This window comes from Symphalangus syndactylus, chromosome 16, assembly GCF_028878055.3.
Source record: "Symphalangus syndactylus isolate Jambi chromosome 16, NHGRI_mSymSyn1-v2.1_pri, whole genome shotgun sequence".
NCBI classification, from domain to species: domain Eukaryota; kingdom Metazoa; phylum Chordata; class Mammalia; order Primates; family Hylobatidae; genus Symphalangus; species Symphalangus syndactylus.
Window position 1 is genome coordinate 68,581,875 of NC_072438.2, and position 18,949 is coordinate 68,600,823.

General features: G+C 45.2%; 1 pseudogene; it reads left to right on the plus strand.

Annotated features, from left to right (window-relative positions):
* The window catches only part of LOC129464924 (glycerophosphocholine cholinephosphodiesterase ENPP6-like), a 92,086-nt pseudogene that overhangs the window by 62,732 nt on the left and 10,405 nt on the right, over window positions 1-18,949 (plus strand).

Consider the following 18,949-nt stretch of genomic DNA (forward strand, 5'->3'; position numbering starts at 1 on the left):
TGTATGTGTAAGTTTTTATGATATATAAACAATCATACACATCCATAATTATTTATGTATATTTGTAGCTGCTTCAGGCTTTCAATGCCATAACTTACTACAATACTATTGACATATCTGATTTTTAAATGTACCTTTGGGTTTTTTTTTTTTTGCCCATTCTTTTATATCTATTCTTCTGTGTCATTTTATTTCAAATGTGCATTTGGTAAATAAAGTTGGATTTTATTTCTTACATCATCTTGACATTCTTTAAAAATAGGTTAACCACCCAGGCATGGTGGCTCATGCCTGTAATTCCAGCACTTTGAGAGGCTGAGGCAGGCAGATCACTTGAGATTAGGAGTTTGAGACCAGCCTGGCCACCCATGGTGAAACCTCGTGTCTACTAAAAATACAAAAATTAGCCAGGCATGGTGGCACATGCCTGTAATCCCAACTACTCAGGAAGCTGAGGTGGGAGAATTGCTTGAACCTGGGAGGTGGAAGTTGCAGTGACCTGAGATCGTGCCACTGCACTCCAGCCTGGGCGACAGAGTGAGACTCCACCTCAAAAAAAAGTAGAGTTTAATCTATTCACAATAATTTTGAAATTAATAAATTTGGTTTTCTCCTTTTTTATTCATTCAGTATTAATGCTTCCTGGTTGCTTCCTTTTATTCACTTGTATGTACTTTGAAATTTGATCAATTTTGTATGTTTTTTTCCTTGATGACTCAAAAGCTATGCTGTTCTGTATATTCAAATCTTTTAAATCAATATCTAGAATGAAACTTTATATATTGACTATCCCTTCCCTTCATCAACAACGAAAATGCTTTCTATTCCTTCCCTGGCACTCTCTCCCAATTTTTGTTGACATAATTGGGAACTTTAGACCCAGATTATTACGTTAAAAATGCTAAGTATACACGTTATTCTTCCATAAAATATTTTCACATAACTACCTTAATAGTTATCACTTAGGCTTAACGATTTTTCTTTTATTTGTTTTGATACAGAGTTTCACTCTTGTTTCCCAGGCTGGAGTGCAATGGCGCAATCTTGGCTCACTGCAACCTCCACCCCCCGGGTTCAAGGGATTCTCCTGCCTCAGCCTCCCAAGTAGCTGGGAATACAGGCACACAGCACTACACCTGGCTAATTTTATATTTTTAGTAGAGGCAGGGTTTCACCTTGTTGGCCAGGCCAGTCTCAAACTCCTGACCTCAGGTCTTGCTTTTTTATTCAGTCTGACCCACCTCTGCCTTTTAAATAACATATTTAGTCCATTTATTTTTTATGTAATTATTGATGTTTTGGAGTTTAAAACTCTCATCTTCATACTGTTTTTTTACTTGTCTTAACTGTTTTTGTTCCTCTGTTTCTCCTTTCCTGTCTTTTTTTCACTAATTGAGTACTTTTAGAATTCTATCATATCTTTTTTATTAATCTTAGATTTTATTGTGTTTTTTTCCTAATAGTTATTCTAGACATTTCAACACACATCTATAACTTATTTACATCTACTTTAAAATAATATTCACAAATGATATGTTTTAAAATTTTATTATATAATGCAATTTGTCCACTTATGCACTTTTTATATTCTTATTGTCATATGTTTTACCGTTACATATGTTGTAAGTCCATAATATATTGTTGTCAATTTTGATTTAGTCAATAATCTTTTTTAAAAATGTATTTTATGTTTAAGCTTTCTCACTGACAATTGTGCCATCTATGGATTTGATTCTGTTGATTATTTTTTCTCTTAATTATGGGGTACGTTTTACTGTTTTTAGCACGTTTCATGATTTTTATTGTATGTTGGGCATTGTGTGAGAAAGAACAATAGAGTTAATATGGTAAATAATATTTTCTTCAGAAAGACCGTATTTCTTCCTATTTCATTCCTCTAGGGTGGCATCCAAATCAATCTAATCTGTAGTTGAGCTGGGTCTGGGCTTTCTTGAAGATTTAGTTAGATTCATTTTTCCACTAGTGTCACAGGTGAGAAATGATAAGGACGATCACTTTAGCAAATCTTGCGATTTGTCCAGTGCTTTACATAGAGAATTCATGCTGTCAACTTCCTGGGTCACTGAGGAATTCTTTTTCTCTCCAGCATTATCTACAGCTTTCTGCAAGTTGGAAGATTCCTTTCCACTCTGATGTATGTCCTTAGTCTTTGATAAACTGTTGCTTTGCACTCAGTGAAGAGTTTGTGTACTTTGGGGGAATGTCTCTTGATTCTCCTATCCTACCTTTAGCCTAGGTAGCCACAGTAGGCTGCTGCCATGATGTTTGGTTAAGTTAAAATTAACTATTGTTTTTGAAAATAAAGAATTCCATAGCACTGTAACAACAGCTCCACTTTGACACATACTGCATCTGCCTGTACTATAGAATTTTACATGTAAATAATAAAAAAATAGTTTGTATTCTACTTTAACCTGAGGCAAGGGTAAATTTCTCAGGTGAACTATATTACTATGCCAGTGTTAAGTCCAGATTCATTTTATTTAAATAAAAGTATTAAGAGGACATCTGTTTGATAACATTAACATATTTATTGTTGCTCATACCAAAAACATTTATAGTTTTATATTATGTGCAAACACCAAAAAAGGATGCGTTTCTTTTATCTGCAAAACCATGGTCATACTTGCATCACTTACAATTTACATACAGATGTGTCAGAGATGCTAGAAGCAGACACCTGGTCACATTGTACATAACTGTTAAACTTTTAAAGGGTGGGTGATATCTTATTTGCTTTGGGGTTTCTGGCACTGAGCACAAGGTGGATACAGAAAAAATAGCTTTGAGAGAGCAATAACAATTCACAAATCACCTTCAACAGATAAAACACTGGTATCTAAAGTGATACAGTCATTCAAGATTCCACTGACATTTCTTACTCTAATGAATATTTTCCTGGAATTCATGAGCAGTATTTATTTCTGGGTCTCCTAGCCTATTTTTCCCTCTCAAAAAACATGTTTCAGAAAAGGAAGCTTCCTGCTTTTCTAGTTCTGTCCCAGTTATTGTAGGGGCCCTTGCTGTCCCTGAACCCAATATATCAAGCAGAAAGCAATAGGGTCTCTCATGATGCACCCAGGTCTTGCTGTAGTGTGCCAGATGAAGGGATGCTTTCTGGAGGCTGCCCTATCGTCTTTTAAATCAGCTGTAACCAGCTGGCAGATGTGCCCAGGGGTGGGGTTGATGTGCTTCCTGACAGAGACTCTTCCTCCTTTCCTCCTGTGCTCCCTCTTTGGCCCACTTATACTTACCTCACTTTGGAAGTCATTTTCTCTGGGCTATAAGAAAGAGCAGCATCTGGTCTCCTGGCACCATTGTCTGGCATTTTATAGTACTTACAGTTCTCTACACATACAGTATTGCTCAGAAGTTCTCTGAACCTTTGGTCAAGCTGCTGTCTTTGCCTGGGACATCATCCCAGCCCACCTGCGTCCCATTGCCGTGGCTAAATCTACAGAACTGAGCCCAACACTGGGACCTGAGGAAGGCTTTCAGGAGGAAGTGATGCCTGAAGTCAGTGCCCTTCATCTGATTCCCACAACACCCAGGAAGTATGCACCTCACTTTAGACTTCACATACCACACTGCTTTCCTGTGTCCCCTCCCACTAGACTAAACTCTGGGATGCTCCCGGAAGGAGACCCTACCAGATGCATTCCTGTTTCCAGTATGTCTGAACACAGTGACTAGGTCATAGTAAATGCCCAATAAATATTTACTCAACTAGCGGAAACCGAGATGGGCGCATCCCTCTCCTGTTCTATGTTCCCTAATATGGATGGGTGTCTCCTCGGCAGAGCAACTACTTCTACTTGTCCAGGAATCTGGGGCAGAAAAACTGAGTCTGTTCACATCAGAATGAGTTTGATTCTTTCACTCTGTTTTGGGCCGGGCAAGGATACAGCTCAGACCCCATTGCTTGAACTCACGGATTTTTAGCTTGCCAATTTGGCAGAGTACCTCTAAGTCCAGTTAGCTTTTGTATAATGCCACAGGATAGTAAAATATTTATTTTATAATCCTCTGACTAATCAGATACTACCTAATACTTAATTCTAGAAGAGGCAGAGCTACAGTAGAAGACTTTGTTTTCATGAAAGACTTAGATTCATGAAAAATCTATTGAAGAAACTTTCAATTGAAGTATTTGTATATATTGATTAACTGTGTTTTGTTTCAAATTGGGAAAGACGGTGGTGGTCTAATTTTTGCCAGTCTCTGATGTGGGATGCCAGTGTTGCATAGGAATGACATTTGAGAACCTCTGCTCCAGTTATGCAAAATTGCAGTTAAATACACCACCTATTAGCAGTTAAGTTATTTTAGTTCATAAAAATACACGACATTTTTATTTTTGATTTTGACTAATGGTGTTTGCTTCCTGAAATAGGCTCGTAACTTGACCTTGCTTATTGAAGAGAGTAACTATTTGCCATCTTTTTCCTTCTCAGGCTGTGAGGTTGAGATTCTGGGTGTCAGACCCACCTACTGCCTAGAATATAAAAATGTCCCAACGGGAATCAATTTTGCCAATGCAGTCAGCGATGCTGTTGACTCCTTAAAGTAAGTGTCCCAAACTCTAGCCACACCATTTTCTTCCTTGTTTCCAGGACTGATCATGGATGCTAAAGTGAATTAAGAGGGCTTGGTGGAGGTGAGCCGGGCGCGGTGGCTCAAGCTTGTAATCCCAGCACTTTGGGAGGCTGAGGCGGGCGGATCACGAGGTCAGGAGATCGAGACCACGGTGAGACCCCGTCTCTACTAAAAATACAAAAAATTAGCCGGGCGTGGTGGCGGGCGCCTGTAGTCCCAGCTACTCGAAGAGGCTGAGGCAGGAGAATGGCATGAACCCGGGAGGCGGAGCTTGCAGTGAGCCGAGATTGCGCCACTGCACTCCAGCCTGGGCGACAGAGCAAGACTCCGTCTCCAAAAAAATAAAATAAATAAAATAAAAAATAAAATAAAATCTTAAAAAAAAAAAAAAAAAAAAAGAGGGCTTGGTGGAGGTGAAATAATGCCAGAGAGTTGGTGAGCATCTTGCATGGTGATTGCTAACTGCTAGTAGGGAGTAATTGTGAGCAAGTGATTTCAGGCAGGGGCAATCTCTGGAAATGTTGAACTGAGAGCACGAAAATCCCTAAGGGTTTGAACCTCCTTTTTTTATGTAGTTAAACAACGGAAAAACAATATAAATGTCATCATTTCCCTAAGCATGATTCAGTGAACAATTGTGTCTCTGAAGGTACTAATAAGTATTTGGCAAAAAGGTAGGATATGTGGTCAAATAAGTTTGGGAAAATTGCCTACCCTACCCCCTTCTTGGAAATGTACAAAATGCATGGGCATATTACAACACAGAATCTGTTTTTTCCTTCCCACATGGAACCATGACACACAATTTGAAAAATGTAGGAATTAGTAATGCTGTCTTGTATAGCACACAAGAGTCTGTCAAGGACACTGATCAAGACAGTTCAGGACAAAGCCTCAAGTCAGTCTCAGAAATCTCTGGCAGTGGAAGTCAAGGTGGGAGTCCAAGTGGGAGTTTGCATTAAGTAGAGATCAGTAATCGAGAGGTTACAGATGCTGGGGGCTTTTGAGTTTCCAGGAGTGGACTTGAGGTCACTGTGGCCACTGAATGGGTGTCCTGTGTGCGTCAGGCAGAAGGCCCGCCATAATCAGAGCAAAGAGACTGAGGACAGGACCTTCTTCCCCCCAAGAAAAGGAGCCTGGTTTCAAGCTGGGCATACCCGAGAACCAACATATACCCAGGCACAGTGTACAGAGCACTAGCACGAGCCACATCAAAGGGCCTGTCACTAAAACTGCCTCAGATACAGAGCTGACCAATCATAAATTTTCTTCTTGCCACGCCCCTCTGACACCATGGTGAGCAGCAGCCACCCCCACAGAGCTGTGAAAGCAGAAAACAGCACCCTGCCTTCACTGCTTCTTAGAATGATTCCACTTCCATGAAACCTATCAAGAGGGTCCAGGGAGGTGGGGGCACATAAAGGTTCATGCTCTCATTGACAGGTCGGAGAGAAAACAGGTTTAAAATACACAGAAATGGAGAAATAATTGCCCGTGAGTGCTGGAGAACCACACAAGAACGAGCCGGGATATTACGCTGCAGTCTAGTTTTGTGCGAGTGAAGCAGAATAGCACAGCATGTGTAGCAGATGAGTGGGGCTGGCCCTTGGACATTGCTCCATGTCTAACCAATGCTGTTTCCAACATATCCAGAATGCCAGCCATCCCCACAGGCCATGGCTGTGCCAAACATGAAATTTTGGATTAGAGTTGCCATAAAAGTACCTCCAAATAACCCAACAGTCTGTTTGGCAATGTCATCCTTTTTGCATTCATCTTATCTTAACAGCTGATGGATTGTCACTCTGTACCGCCCGGTGATTCACAGATGGGTGAGCACAGAGCGCACAGCCATGAGAATCCCAGGTTGGTGCTGGCCTACTAGCTGGCCAGTCTAAGCAGACTTCCTTGCCCTGAGGGACACCAGCGTGCAGCGGGGAATAAGTGCTGGGTTCTATTCCCTTTAGAGAAGCTATGGAAATGCATCTTTACCTTGGAGAACATTTAAGAATGGGGAAGGTTTTGGTGGTGGTGGTGGTGGTGGGGTATGAGTGTGTGTCTACCATAGGTATTGGGTTCCACCAGGAAGAAAAGGCTAAAAAGAACCAGAAGCCCAGGTAAGTGTCCCCAGCTAGGCCTCCACCTAATGTGCCCTGGCATTACCATACTGCCCAGCTCCACATATTTATATTGTGGTCTATGTAGACGGCCTTGAGCTCCATGGGTTGACATTCATATGGTCTGCAATAAGAATGATGCCCCTGAAGCAGTGAAGGCCTGGGTCAGATGGAAACCACGTCAGTGTAATTGTCTCATGGGGTCTTCATATTGCCAAAGTTAACAGGGCTACCAGAAACGGCCCCTTTGGGTAGTAGGTGGAAAGATGGAGACCTACTATCTCTAAAGCTAGGAAGCTCTTGACATGAGAGAAAGAAAAGAATAATGATAGGCTGGATGATACTGCCTGTGGAAGACAGTGAGATGACTTGGGCCTCCCCTGAAGACACAGGAAGCCCCTCCTTCAGCCAACCTGTGTGTTATTATTAGATCATGTTTCATCACCTTCTCACAAAGAAGAATAAAGGCCTGAAAGCTGTGGGTCAACAGTTTTCTTTGAAAGAAATCTAACCTTTGTGCCCTTCAGGAATGAGGTGAGTGAAGAAGATGTCCAGTCTAGAACAGTCTAGACCAGTCAAGAGCACTTTGCCCGTAGTAGCTTGTCCATGCAATCATGTGGCTCAAAGGAATCGTTAAGTCTCTTGGTATGTGTGTCTAGCAAAGATGTAGGATTATTGGTCTGTCCATCAGAGACCCCTAAAAGAGGAGTGTGTCTAGAACGCCACAGCTCACCTCTTGACTTCTGTTCAGCTCTACTGCAAATTCCTAACTATAATTTGAGGAGTACTTGGAGTTTTCATACATGAGTGTCCAAACATGCACACACATTTCTCCAAGTCACTACAAGACTCACAGAGTGTCTTTTTTAATCCACTTTGCTATTAGCTTGAGAGGCAGAGAGAATGGAACTCAGGATAGATGGGCTTTGACAGAAAGCAGGAGAGGCTGTTAAGATCTTGAACACAGAGGTCTGCTCAGGGACATTCAGCAGAGGATCTAGGTCAGCCTGTGGTAGGAAAGATAATCCCTCGCCCAAGTTTGATCCAAGCATTGCCTTCCAGTGCTCATAACGCATTACTGACTCCAGACATATCCTTGTGAAATGCTACCTTTGAACTTGGACAACTTCTAGAATAGGGAAAAGGAGGAGGGAAGGGAATTAGTGCTTTAACAGCCATCGGCTAGTATTGTGTCAATGGGCTTGATTTCCAGTAACCCACTTGGTTCTCATGTCCACGGTATTGTGTAGGCATTGCTCTGCCCACCTTACAAAAGAGGTGACTGGCTCTCTGAAGGTTACATACTTCTCCTTGGACCTCACAAGCCAGCTAGGCCTGGAGCCAGAGCCCAGCTCTTTCCACAGCGGCTTAGGGCCCAGTCTCTGGAGGCCTCCTGCCTTGGGGACGCGGTGCCTGAGAACCACTCCAGGGTCAACTCCTCAGTCTTCCATCCTGGTCTCTGCCAGCTCACACCTCTAAGACACTCTGAAATTGAGACAGCGACAGGGAGTCCAGACGCACCTCTTTGCAAGTGTCCTCTCTGGGGCCATCCTAAGGCCTGGGGTTCTGCAGCCTGCTCAGGTGTCGTGTGTCTGCAGCCTGCAACCCAGGCACTGGAGCTGTGTGCCTCCCACCACACATGGGCACTCTGCAGGCAGCACCCCCCACCACACGGCCCTTTACCCTGGCTGAAAAGGAAGCAGGGTTTGTGATCTGCATCACTTACTCCCATCCTCCTGGAAGTCCTATTTGCAGGATATTCGTGGTTCAGTGGGCAGGAAAAGGTGCATGGTGCTGAAGCTGAAATAAGCCTTGAGTGGCTCATGGGGTGGCTGGAGGAGAGCAGGGGGCAGTCACAGTGGGCCGGGCAACTGCCTCCAGGCTTGTATAGCAGACTCACTGTGCACCCTCACAAAAGTGTCAGTCAGGAAACAACTTGGCTGCAGGAACAGTGGGCACAGCCATAGGCTGTGTATAGATATAGTCCTTTGTCAAGCTCCAGGCTACTGAAGACAGCTCTAAAGGACTGCCTTCAGGATCCCAGAGCCTCAGTGGTGCCTGGACTAATGAAGGAATGGATGACACAACTCTTTCCATGGGCCACCAGGAAGCCAGTTCCCCTGTCCTGGCCTGGTCCCTCCTCCCTGTGGAGTACAGGGAAGAAGGAGCGGGAGTCGGGCTGGGGCTAGGAGACTGGCTCCTCCTCCCTGCTCAGCCACATACTCAGGAAAAGCGATCTAGGGCCACCTGGAAGGAAGAGAGAAATGGGAGACATTTCTTCCCCTCCCCTCCCTTTTACTATGTGCCAAGTGCTTTATACACATCAGCTTGTTTAATACACCATGTTACCCTTTGAGTAGTGTATCAGTTCGTTCTCGTGCTGCTAATAAAGACATACCTAAGACTGGGTAATTTGTAAAGGAAAGAGATTTAATTGGCTTGCAGTTCTACAGGGCTGGGGAGGCCTCAGGAAACTTACAATCATGGCAGAAGGGAAAGCAGACACGTCCTTCTTCACATGGCAGCAACAAGGAGAAATGCCAAGCAAAAGGGGGGAAAGCCCTTTATAAAACCATCAGATCTCATGAGAACTCACTCACGATCATGAGAATAGCAATATCATGAGAATAGCCCCCATGCTCCAATCACCTCCCACTAGATCCCTCCCATGACACATGGGGACTATGGGAGCTACAATTCAAGATGAGATTTGGGTGGGGACACAGCCAAACCATATCAAGTAGGTTTTTCAGATGGGGAAATGGAGGCTTGGAGATAATCTTGTCATTCATCTGAGGCCTCGAGGTTGGTTAGAAGAGAAGCCAGAGTTTGATCCCAGATTTGTCTAGTTCCAATGACCCTGTCAAAAGAGAATTTTCAAAATTAAGGCTTGTCATATGCTCAGTACATCTGGGTGTAAGGAATATGCCAAAGTTCAACGTAGTTTCTTGCTGAGGGGAACCAGGAGCATGACAAAGTTGCTTATAAAGAGAAAATGAGACACACACACACACACACACACACACACCAAGAAACAGATGGATGGAGAATGATGAGGGATAATTATTGTTTGATGCAGATATGCTTAATAATATAGAGGTTAATCAAACCATAATGTTAGAGCTGCTTTCTCCATCAGACAAAAATAATTTTCATCTTATCAGTTTCCTGCAAGTTAACAGTTAGGTTTCTAGAGTCTGAACTCCAATCAGTAGTTCAGTCTGGTGACTCAAGCAAGCTTATTAGACAGCGCTCACCACGGCACTGAGAAGACAGGCAATCATACTGTAGGCTTTATTTCTAAGTTTTGGATCATTTTTCTTAACAGTAACCCACTTTAGTAAGAAAAATGGAAAGAACATTAAGAACTTTTTACATGGCAAAGAAATCGGGACAGAATCATAAGGTGATGGGAGACTCAGGTGTCCCTGAAACCCCAGGGCTAGGAACCCCTTGCAGCTCTCAGGTAACTGTGCTGGGGGCCACATGTCCTTCTGGAATGGTTCCTGGACCTTAGAGCTGTCAATGGCCAGTAGTAGATGGGCAGGCATGACTACTCCTCACCCAAACAATTCATTGCAAATGAGCTGACCTGGGATGGAAACCGCATCCCTGTGGAAAACAGCTGGCAAGCAAGAATGTGTCAGCTAAACTCCAGACAGGCAAGAGGTCTCAGCCCTTGAAGACATAGGGTCCTAATGAGTCAATGAAATGTCAACGTATAATCCTTTCACAAAAGACACGTGTATAATCCCTGAATCACAAGCATCCCAAATCCAGGATTCCCAGCATCTGGGGTTGACAGCGTCCTGACCAAAAGCCATCAGGTAAATTGTCATACATAATGGCTGATGTGGAGGTTTGTGAATAGAGTAATAGCCTTGAGGAAACCAGAATAGTGAGTGCTGCACTAAGGTGAGGTGTCTAATACGAAGAGACCTAGAATTAGTTCACTCATTAAACTTGAATGCAATGATAAACTTTATTCATGAAAACTCCTCACTATAGTAAGTCACCACTAAGTTTAATCGGGTTTTTCCCTACGTGTAAGCCCGCTCTGGAAGTGTAGACACCTAAACAGATGCCATACTGTGTGAACAGGCACATCTGAAATGCTAAATGTGCATGTACCTAAAGCAATGAAATGCTGAAGCTTATCCAAAGGACAGATTGTATGGAAGCTTCACTATGTTCAAAGATTGCGAATTCTGTGTTCAAAGATTGTGAAGAATTGCCCAGGACCAGCAATTCTTGGTTCAGTGTGTGTTCCTCCCTTGGAGATTTGACCTCATTTATTTTAGGGTATTGGCTTTGCCTGGCCCAGGGACAAGGTTTCGGGGGGTGTGAACACCTTCACAGAGTGCTATGTGGGTGATAAGGGAGCAAGCTGGCGGGGGCCTCCCTCACCTATGCCTCTCTCCTCTGTCCCTCCAGGAGTGGCCGGGCCGACCTGGCAGCCATCTACCATGAGCGCATCGACGTGGAAGGCCACCACTACGGGCCTGCATCCCCGCAGAGGAAAGATGCCCTCAAGGCTGTCGACACTGCCCTGAAGTAGATGACCGAGTGGATCCGGGTGACCTGAAGCAAAGACACATGGCCTGGCCTTCTCTCTGTCACCCTCTGTTTGTCTCCTCCACAGTCACTCCTGTCAACATCTTCCCTCTTACTGCTAAAGGCTGACTGGGCCTGCACAGGCTTCGATGAGTCCCTTGGCTTCACACAATGCCTCCTGCGATACCAAGTGATCCTTTGTTCCACAGCCGGGCCAGTGAGAGAGACTGACCTGGGTGTGCCTTCTCGCCTGGCTCAGCTGGAGAGATACCCAGCTCTGTGGAATCCTAATAAGTTTGGTAGCAGCTTGACATGTAGACAGGTTCCAGTCCTGATTCTACCTCATGCTTTTGCTGAATGACTACAAGTGTTTGGTTTTGTTTTTACCTTTGCTTTCCCTTCCTGTGCTTTATCCTGTACATCTGTAACATGGGCACGTGATAGTTCTCAAACCAGCACACAAGTTTGTTGAAAGGAGAGCCAAAGAAGATGCAGAGGGTCGACCTTAAAAAGCTGAAAATGCTGTGTAAGGTGTCAGCACGAATTGAACGAGACTGAGCCTCACAGTCCCCTCTGCAAAGGGCTTCCGTTGTGGTTTTGAACTGGGTCTCCCCACGGCAAAATAGTAGATGATTAAACACAGAACTGAGGAGATAGCCTTTCTCCTATCATTTGTAGTTGACAAGGTTTTCTGAGAGCACGAGCCTCTCTGTTGGTGCCATAATGACTGTCCTTTCCCACCCCACAGGAGCGGGGCCTGCAGGACTGCCTGAACGTCATCATTTTCTCGGATCACGGAATGACCGACATTTTCTGGATGGACGAAGTGATTGAGCTGAATAAGTACATCAGCCTGAATGACCTGCAGCAAGTGAAGGACCGCGGGCCTGTTGTGAGCCTTTGGCCGGCCCCTGGGAAGCACTCTGAGGCAAGACAGCCCCATGGGGGTGGAGGGGGCCATGTGGGCCTCTGTGTGTTGCCATTTGCACTGTGTCCTTTCCTTGTCGTTTTTGTTGTTGTTGTTGTTGTTGTTTGTTTCTTTTTTTTAGGTGGAGTTTCATTCTTGTTGCCCAGGCTGGAGTGCAATGGCATGATCTCGGCTCACGGCAACCTCTGCCTCCCAGGTTCAAGTGATTCTCCTGCTTCAGCCTCCCGAGCAGCTGGAACTACAGGCATGCACCACCACACCCGGCTAATTTTGTATTTTTAGTAGAGACAGGGTTTCTCCATGTTGGTCAGGCTGGTCTCAAACTCCTGACCTCAGGGGATCCACCCGCCTTGGCCTCCCAAAGTGCTGGGATTACAGGCATGAGCCACCACGCCCGGCCTTTCCTTGTAGTTTTGATACTGACATACAGAGCAGTGTCAGGAGCTTGGATGCTGGAGACAGATGACCCTGGTTTGCCTCTCACTCCCTGAGGGAGCTCTATCAAGTCTCTGTTTTTTCTTCTCTGAAATGGGCATGAGGATACCTACTCCATTAATGTCATGAGAATTAAATGAGATCACGGAAGCACCGTACAGGCCCTCACCAGGGCTGTTTGTTTGTTTGTTTCTGAGACGGAGTCTCGCTCTGTCGCCCAGGCTGGAGTGCAGTGGCGCAATCTCAGCTCACTGCAAGCTTCACCTCCTGGGTTCATGCCATTCTCCTGCCTCAGCCTCCCAGGTAGCTGGGACTACAGGTGCCAGCCACCATGCCCGGCTAATTTTTTTGTATTTTTTTTTAGTAGAGACGGGGTTTCACCGTGTTAGCCAGGATGGTCTCCATCTCCTGACCTCATGATCCACCTGCCTCGGCCTCCCAAAGTGCTGGGATTACAGGTGTGAGCCACCGCGCCCAGCCTAGGGCTGTTTTATTTCTGGCCCAAACGCAGCACTTCTCAGGCACATCTGGGGAGCATCAGCAGCATCCCTAGGCTGCCCTTTCTCAGGAAGGAGGCTGCTGCCAGGCTGATCCATTTCTGCTGGGGAGCAAGAGGGTAAAGAATGAAGGGAACTGAGGCTGTATGCAGTGCCCAGCTCTTTATGTCCAGAGACCCCAATCCCAGCTCTGTGTTCAGCTGGAAGCCAGACAAGCTCCCCACCCTGGCCCCTCTGCCTCCCTGTAAGTGAGCATGGTGGTGTTGTCATAGCTGCCTCCTGGCTGCTGTGAGGGATGTGGAAGCACGCTGAGCCCACTGCAAGGACAGTGTATGTGTCGGTGACCACGATGATCCCCACCAGAGGGTGTGGTTGAGTTCCCACAGTGCCAAGATGGGGTCAAAGCTCTGCTCCCCACAGTCACTGCCCTGCACCAGGGATGACTAGACCTCTGCTTACCCTGCTCTCAAAACAAATATTCTGCCTGGCAGTAGCTGGTGACCTACCCTGAGAAGGGAGGAGGAGCAAGTGGCACCTTCTGCTGGCTGCTTGTCCCCCGAGTTCCTAGTCACTTCCCAATATGGGCTTTGTGGCTCGTCCCACTCCCAGATGAAACTGATCGGGGCAGGAAGCAACTGTCTTCCTGGGGGCAGGTGACTTGCTGCCCCTGGAGGTTGCCAACCACAGGGTGCCAGGAGTAGGTCCTGGCCAGCCTGCTTTCTCTCTCCATCCTCACTGCAGCAATGCAATTGGCTCTGGACAGTCATTAGTAAGGATGAAGCACTGGTGGAGGCCAGGGTCTCACCTCTTTAGCCCAATCCTTCTGCAAACGCATCCTCCTTTCCTTAGGAACTCTGGATTTCCTTAAGTAGAAAATCATAACTCACGGAGCCTACTCCCCTATAAGATCTGTCTATTTGGGGTTGAGGAACACAGATGCCCACATTGCCACTGCTCCCAGCCTTGCTCCATCCCCAGGGGGACTGTCCTTTGTTCTCAGGCTCCATGGTCAGGGACTGCAGGTGCAGGCTATGTTTATGCAGTGTTCCCATGAGCTCCCAAAATATGAAATCAGAAACAATATTTTGCACATTGGCAGGTTCTTGAAAATAAGTTCTGGGTTTGTTTTTTTTTGGCAAGAAAGATCATCCTTGTCTCCAATTTGGCACTTAGGAATATGCTGTCTCCAGAACTTGGGCATCAACAGCTTTTGAGCTAGGGAGAGCTCCTTCCAAGGTCCTGTTCAAGTCAGGCATTGCAAGCAGCCAAAGCATTTGGTAGAGTATTCAAAAGCAGGAGCCATGTTTGGGCGACAGTTTGTCATGTGACGGACACCACAGTTTGTGAGACCTGCTGTGTGTCGCTAGATTTTTCACTTATACAAAATCCTTCTGCAAATGCATCCTCCTTTCCTTAAGAACTCCGGATTTCCTTAAGTAGAAAATCATAACTCATGGAGCCGTCAGAAACCATCCACTAAATTATTTTACAGAGTTGAGTTGATAAACTCAATCTTATATTCAATTATGCCCAGAAATATATGCCTGATTTGGCTAAAGTCCAAGTCAAAATCAGTCGATTTTAATTTTAGCCATAGACATTTAAGTGGCTGCTACTATTAGAAATATGTACAGGGCCAGGCACAGTGGCTGACGCCTGTAATCCCAGCACTTTGTGAGGCTGAGTGGATCAACTGAGGTCAGGGGTTCAAGACTAGCCTGGTCAGCATGGCGAAAACCCGTCTCTACTAAAAATACAAAAATTAGCTGGGTGTGGGAGTGGGTGCCTGTAGTTCCAGCTACTTGGGAGGCAGAGGCAGGAGAATTGCTTGAACCCAGGAGGCAGAGGTTGCAGTGAGCCAAGATCTTGCCATTGCACTCCAGCCTGGGTGACAAGAGCAAAACTCCGTCAGAGAGAGAGAGGGGGAGAGAGAGAGGGAGAGAGAGAGAGGGAGAGAGAGAGAAAGAAACAGAAAGAAAGAAAGAAAGAAAAAAGAAAGAAAAGAAAGAAAGAAGAAAGAAAGAAAGAAAGAAAGAAAGAAAGAAAGAAAGAAAGAAAGAAAGAAAGAAAGAAAGAAAGAAAGAGAAATATGTACAGGGCCACATTCTGTGGCTGAAGCCTATAATCCTAGCACTTTGGGAGGCTGAAGCAGACAGATGTACAAAGTATGTACAAAGTTTGCATCTTCATCTTGAAATTAGCAATGTAATTAATGGCAAACAATTATTAGTGCTTTAAAGATTCATGTGCAGGTAGGATAGGTTCTAGGTCAAGTTGAAGAACAAATCCTCTTTTTGGATCTTTGCAATATTTAACATCAGGTAGACCAATTTCTTACTTTCCCTTTAATATCAGCATGGGAGTTTTGACATAAATAATATTAGAGCATGGGCGTTTTGACATTATTATAAAATGAATAAGGTGTGAAGGGTAATGTTACAGCAGACCCTTTATACTCAGAACACTTGAGAAATAGGACATTACCATTACCTGGGGCAGCTGTATGTCGTTCTCAGACCCAATCCCCCTTTTTGCCCCCTCAGAGGAAACCACTGTCTTAAATTATTAAAACTTCTGTTTACAGTTTTACCATATAAGCTGTTTAGTTTTGTAGTTGCTCAAACTATAATAAGAAATATAGAATTGGAATAATTTTGCCTGTATTCTTCCGCAAATTGCTTTTTCCCCTCTAAAGCTGAGATCCCTGAGAGTCTTCCAGGAGTGTTTGTAGCTATAGTTCATTCATCTTCAGTGCTGTAGAGTATTCCATTGCAGAACCACACCATGGAATTCTTTCTCTCCTCCACTATTGCTGGGCATTTGGGCTGTTCCATTTTGCAGGGTTCATTCCTCCACATGTCTACAGATGCACAGGCTTGAGGGATTTCACTCTATTCCTCAGAGTCAACTTCTTAGGTGAGAGAGTGTGAGGATCTTCAGCCTTCCTGGATAAAGCCACTTTGCTTTTTGAGACAGAGTTTTTTGTTTTTACATATTCAAGTCTATCAAGTATTTGGCAATTTCTTTTTTTTTTTTTTTTTTTTTTGAGACGGAGTCTCGCTCTGTCACCCAGGCTGGAGTGCAGTGGCGCGATCTTGGCTCACTGCAAGCTCCGCCTCCCGGGTTCACGCCATTCTCCTGCCTCAGCCTCTCCGAGTAGCTGGGACTACAGGCGCCCGCCACCACGCCCGGCTAATTTTTTGTATTTTTAGTAGAGACGGGGTTTCACCGTGGTCTCGATCTCCTGACCTCGCGATCCGCCCGCCTCGGCCTCCCAAAGTGCTGGGATTACAAGTGTGAACCACCGCGCCTGGCCGGCAATTTCTTTCTTTGTCCTTATATGTAAGTTCTCCTCTCCCCTAGCTCCAGTAAATATTCACACATATTTAAGAGAGTGTCAAACTGATCACTCTTGATTTTCTTTGCAGATATATAACCAACTAAGCCAGTGGATCACATGACTGTCTACGAGAAAGAAGCCATCCCAAGCAGGTTCTGTTACAAGAAAGGGAAGTTTGTCTCTCCTTTGACTTCAGTGGCTGAGGAAGGCTGGTTCATAACTGAGGTAATTATGAAATATGTGCCAATTTATTCTCTATGTAAATTCTATAAAACAGTCCAAATTTAAATAATAGTTACTCAAGTTTGTATACATAAAAGATTTTTTCACGTAGGCATCGTTTGTTGTGTTATGCCTTTCTTTAGAGAATCAAAAGTCTTGATCGGGTAACTTTGTAGACACAACTGTAGATGTGAACCCAGAGTCATGGTTTAGACTTCGTGGCTCCAGACTCGCTGTGTTTTAACAAACGGGCCTTAACTCGATTACCCAGCTTACAATGTAACCTGTTCGCTTGAAAGTGGAACAATTACTGTGAACCAAAGCAATTGCTCAAGGGCAGTCAAAAGCAGGGAAAGGCTCAGCTTAACTTTCACCTTCAAGAGAAATGTTTGGCAAACGAGACTGTAAGTCCCCAGTTTGCCAATTCGATCTTTCAGAGGAGAATATCATGCATTTTTGGTCCAAACCTTAATTGCCTCATGCCTGAATGACCTCCACAGCCTCCTCCTGGTTGGCCTGGACTCTAAGCTCATCCAGCTCTGGCATCAGCTTGGGGTATCATGCCACGGTGGGGAGGCCCTGCCCTTTAGGGGGTCTGCAGTCATGTCATGTTTACAGTTCATTCCTGAAGACCGCATGGGTTATTTTAGGAATTTGAAGGTGGGTTGCAATCTTTAGCTTGGTTCAAAAGTAATTGCGGTATGGCAAAAATCACAATTACTTTTGCACCAACCTAGTAGAACAGGCTCTAGGGTACATGAGAGTAGCTGGTTGAGGCCAACCAAGTGTAAGACCTAAGACTGTCAGTAGTTGCCCCGGGGCATGAGGGCAGGTGATGATCAGCAGGAAGGCTGACTGGGCAAGTGAGTGGGAGTCTGGGACATGGGCATGGGAAAATGGGGGTTGTGTGACATGAACATTAGTTATGCAGGAAGACCACGTGGCTTCTGGGTGCTCTCAGACAGAGAGAAGCACCTGGCACCGAGGAACTGGGAAGAGAGCAGATCCAGTTAGGAGTGTGAGTTGCACAGAGCAGAGGCCAGCGAGGTCCTCCTCAGGCAGCTATGGCTTCTCTGCCACGTGGTTTACAAGGTCAGGGTCCCTCTGTTCCCTAACGCCCGCTCCCCTACAATCCAAAATGCTTCTCATCACTTCATCACAGTGTGTGAGGTCACCTGGAGTGAGGTTAGGTGGGGATCACCAAATCATCACTTAGAGTGGTTTGCTCAGGACCTCACACGGAGTGCATATGTGGTCAAGCAAGTCACCTGTCTCACTGTATTCCATAACGCCAGCCTTCCAGATCACACCGAAGGGCTTACTGTGTGAACTTTTTTCAGTTTATAAAATTCTGGCAGAATTGCTTTGAATTTTTAAAAGCAAATATGCCCTGAAGGTTAATCCACAGCCATCAGTCATTTCTTAGCTGGCTATTTGCATCCATCACTACTCTGTCGTCTTTAGCTGAAGTCGCCCGTGCTGAGAGGCTGGGTGGTGGGGAGGGAGAGTGTGAGAGGGCAGAAGTGATTGGGGCATCTTGGTGGGAAACAGGCTTAGGTAGGGGAGTGCAGGGCCAGAGGTCACTATGGAGATGCTGGATGACTAATGAGGTGCCATCTCAATTCCAGCGAGAAAGGTCTTGGTCCCCTGCAGTAGGGTGTGACAGGTGCTGGGGAAGCAGCTTCAGCCCTGAGTCCTCTCAGTGAAAGTAAACATGGTATCTCAGCAGCCACACGTCCGGCATGAAGATGCAGGGCCCTCCAGTGAGTGACGGAACACAGTGCTGGGAGACCTTGAGGCATCCACTAAGACGCTCTTGGTCATAAATCACAGCCCATTTGATAAATGTGGCTTAAACAAAAAGGATTTACTATCCCACATAACTAGAAGTCTGGAGGCAGGCAATTCCAGGATTGCTGAATCCAGCAACTCAATTATATCACACCCCAAGCCAGCTCTTCTGCAATGCTCTTGGCTTTCTTCAAGGTCACGAGGTGGCTGCTGCAGCTCCACACATCACATCATATCCCGTCAGGACATTCCAAAGCACGAAAGAAAGGGTATGGGTTCTGTTTGCATGTCTCCTACTTTTATCAGGGAGCAAAATATACATACCAGAGCCAGGGCCAGACTCAGGTTTTGTAGGACTCTGAAGATTATGGTGAAGGGGATCTCTCTTTAAGAAGAAAACATACACAATTATGAATACAAAATTAGGTACAGGGATTTGGAAGAAGTT